The following is a 4,407-nucleotide window of genomic DNA, read 5'->3' on the forward strand; positions in this document are numbered from 1 at the left end:
GTCTCACCCATTCAGAGGGCCTGATCCAGTTGGTGACCCCTCAGCCATTGGTTCATAGTTCATGTGTTTCCATTCGTTTGGCTATTTGTCCCTGTGCTTTATCCAACCTTGGTCTCAACAATTCTCGTTCATATAAACCCTCCTCATTCTCACCAATTGGACTCCCAGAGATCCAACCGGGGCCTAGTCATGGATCTCTGCATCCAAATCCCTCAGTAGTTAGATGAGGTTTCTAGCACGACAATTAGGGTGTTTGGCCATCCCATCACCAGAGTAGGTCAGTTCAGGCTGTCTCTCGACCATTGCCAGCAGTCTGTTGTGGGGGTATCTTTGTGGATTTCTGTGGGCCTCTCTAGCACTTTGCTTCTTCCTATTCTCATGTGGTCTTCATTTACCATGGTCTCCTATTCCTTGTTCTCCCTCTCTGTTGTTGATCCAGCTGGGATCTCCAGCTCCCCCAAGCTCTCTTTCCCTCGACCCTCGCCCTTCACTACCCCCACTCATGTCCAGGCTGTTCATGTAGATCTCATTCCATTTCTCTGTCATTAGGCAATCCCCGTGTCTTTCTTAGGGTCCTGTTTTCCAGGTAGCCTCCCTGGTGATGTGAGTAGCAGTCCAGTCATCCTTGTTCCACATCTAGTATCCTGCTATGAGTGAGTACATACCATGTTTGTCTTTCTGAGTCTAGGTTACCTCACACAGGATGATTTTTTCTAGGTCCATCCTTTTGCCTGCAAACCTCATGATGTCATTGTTTTTCTCTGCTGAGTAGTATTCCATTGTGTATATGTACCACATTTTGTTTATCCATTCTTCAGTTGAAGGGCATCTAGGTTGTTTCCATGTTCTGGCTATTACAAACAATGCTGATATGAACATAGCTGAACAAGTGCTCTTGTGGAGTGGTTGAGCATTCCTTGGGTATATGCCCAAGAGTGGTATAGCTGGATCTTGGGGGAGATGGATTCCCAATTTTCTAAGAAATCATCATATTGATTTCTAAAGTGGTTGTACAAGCTTGCACTCCCACCAGCAGTGGAGGAGAGTTCCCTTAGCTCCACATCCTCTCCAGTAAAAGCTGTCTTCAGTGTTTTTGATCTTAGCCATTCTGACAAGCATAAGGTGGTATCTCAGAGTTGTTTTGATTTGCATTTCCCTGCTGATTAGGGATGTTGAGCATTCCTTAAATGTCTTTCAGCCATTTGAGTTTCCTCTGTTGAGAATTCTCTGTTTAGTTCTATAGCCCATTTCTTAATTGGACTGTTGGGCATTTTGATGTCTAATTTCTTGAGTTCCTTATATATTCTGGATATCAGTCCTCTGTCAGATGTGGAGTTGGTGAAGATCTTTTCCCATTCTGTAGGCTGTCGCTTTGCCTTGTTGACCGTATCCTTTACTCAACAAAAGCTTCTCAGTTTCAAGAGGTCCCATTGATTGATTGTTTCTCTCAGTGTCTGTGCTACTGGTGTTCTATTTAGGAAGTGGTCTCCTATGCCAATGCATGCAAGACTACTTCCTACCTTCTCTTCTAGCAGGTTCAGAGTAGCTGGATTTATGTTGGGTCCTTGATCCACTTGGACTTAAGTTTTGTGCACAGTGATAGATATGGATCTATTTGCAGCCTTCTACATGTTGATATCCAGTTTTGCCAGCACCATTTGTTGAAGATGCTTTCTTTTTTCCATTGTGCACTTTTGGCTTCTTTGTCAAAAATTATATGTTCATAGGTGTGCGGATTAATGTCAGGGTCTTCAATTCGATTCCATTGGTCCACATATCGGTTTTTATGCCAGTACCAAGCTGTTTTTATTACTGTACCTCTATAGTAGAGCTTGAAGTCAAGGATCGTGATGCCTCCAGAGGTTGTGTTATTGTACAGAATTCTTTTGGCTATCCTGGGTTTTTTGTTTTTCCATATGAAGTTGAGTATTATTCTTTCCAGGTCTGTGAAGAATTGTGTTGATATTTTGATGGGGATTGCATTGAATCTGTAGATTGCTTTTGGTAAGATTGCCATTTTTACTATGTTAGTTCTGCCTATCCATGAGCATGGGAGATCTTTCCATTTTCTGACACCTTCAATTTCTTTTTTCAGGGACTTAAAGTTCTTGTCATATAGGTCCTTCACTTGCTTGGTTAGTGTTACCCCAAGGTATTTTATGTCATTTGTGGCTATAGTAAAGGGTGATGTAGCTCTGATTTCCTTCTCCGCTTCTTTGTCCATTGTATATAGGAAGGCTACTGATTTTTTTGAGTTGATCTTGTATCCTGCTATGTTGCTGAAGGTGTTTATAAGCTGTATCAGTTCCTTGGTGGAATCTTTGGGGTTGCTCAAGTATACTATCATGTCATCTGCAAATAGGGAAAGCTTGACTTCTTCCTTTCCAATTTGTATCCCCTTAATCTCCTTATGTTGTCTTATTGCTCTGGCTAGAACTTCAAGTACTATATTGAATAAGTATGGGGAGAGCGGGCAGCCTTGCCTCATTCCTGATTTTAGTGGAATTGCTTTGAGTTTCTCTCCATTTAATTTGATGTTGGCTGTTGGCTTGCTGTAAATTGCCTTTATTATGTTTAGGTATGTTCCCTGTATTCCTGATCGCTCCAAGACCTTTATCATGAAGGGGTGTTGGATTTTGTCAAATGCCTTTTCATCATCTAGTGAGATGATCATGTGGTTTTTTTTCTTTGAGTTTGTTTATATGGTGTATTACATTGACAGACTTTCGTATGTTGAACCATCCTTGCATCCCTGGAATGAATCCTACTTGATCATGGTGGATAATTGTTTTGATGTGTTCTTGGAGTCTGTTTGCCAGTATTTTATTGAGTATTTTTGCATCAATGTTCATGAGGGAGATCGGTCTGTAGTTCTCTTTCTTTGTTGTATCCTTGTTTGGTTTAGGAATCAGGGTAATTGTAGCCTCATAGAAGGAGTTTGGTAATGTTCCTTCTGTTTCTATTGTGTGGAACAATTTAGAGAGTATTGGTATTAACTCTTCTTTGAAGATCTGGTAGAATTCTGCACTGAAACCATCTGGTCCTGGGCTTTTTTTGGTTGGGAGACTTTTAATGACTGTTTCTATTTCGTTAGGGGTTATTGGACTATTTAAATAGTTTATCTGGTCTTGATTTAGTTTAGGTATGTGGTACCTATCCAGAAAATTATCCATTTCTTTTAGGTTTTCCAGTTTTGTGGAATAGAGGTTTTTGAAGTATGACCTGATGATTCTCTGGATTTCCTCAATGTCTGTTGTTATGTCCCTCTTTTCATTTCTGATTTTGTTGATTTGGATGCTCCCTCTCTGTCTTTTGGTTAGTTTGGATAAGGGCTTGTCTATCTTGTTGATTTTCTCAAAGAACCAACTCTTTGTTTCATTAATTTTTTGTATTGTTATCTTTGTTTCTATTTTATTGATTTCAGCTCTCACTTTGATAATTTTCTGGCATCTATTTTTCCTGGGAGACTTTGCTTCTTCTTGTTCTAGAACTTTCAGGTGTGCTGTTAAGTCACTAGTGTGAGATTTCTCCAGCTTAATTATGTGGGCATTTAGTGCTATGAATTTCCCTCTTAGTACTGCTTTCATAGTGTCCCATAGGTTTGGATATATGGTGTCTTCATTTTCGTTGATCTCTAGGAAGTCTTTAATTTCTTTCTTTATTTCTTCCTTAACCCATTGGTGATTCAGTTGGGTATTATTCAGTTTCCATGAGATTGTAGGTTTTCTGTAGTTTTTGTTGTTGTTGAAATCAAACTTTAGACCATGGTGGTCTGATAGAACACAGGACATTATTCCAATTGTTTTATATCTGTTTAGATTTGTTTTGTGGCCAAGTATGTGGTCGATTTTAGAGAAGGTTCCATGGGGTGCTGAGAAGAAGGTATATTCTTTTTGTTAGGATGGAATGTTCTGTAGATATCGATTAAGTCCATTTGAGTCATGACATCAATTAAGTCCTTTATTTCTCTGTTAAGTTTCAATTTGGGAGATCTGTCCAGTGGTGAAAGTGGGGTGTTGAGGTCTCCCACTATTAATATGTGGGGTTTTATATGTGATTTAAGCTTTAGTAATGTTTCTTTTACATATGTGGGTGCCCTTGTGTTTGGAGCATAAATGTTCAGAATTGAGACTTCATCTTGGTGGATCTTTCCTGTGATGAGTATGTAATGCCGTTCTTGATCTCTTTTGATTGATTTTAGTTTGAAGTCTATTTTGCTGGATATCAGGATGGCTACACCCGCTTGTTTCTTAAGACGGTTTGATTGGAAAGTCTTTTCCCAGCCTTTTATTTTTAGGTAGTGTCTATCTTTTAATTTGAGATGTGTTTCTTGTATGCAGCAGAAAGATGGGTCCTGCGTCAGTATCCATTCTGTAAGCCTATGTCTTTTTATAGGTGAATTAAGCC

The sequence above is a fragment of the Peromyscus eremicus genome, chromosome 4, assembly GCF_949786415.1.
Source record: "Peromyscus eremicus chromosome 4, PerEre_H2_v1, whole genome shotgun sequence".
Lineage (NCBI taxonomy): Eukaryota > Metazoa > Chordata > Mammalia > Rodentia > Cricetidae > Peromyscus > Peromyscus eremicus.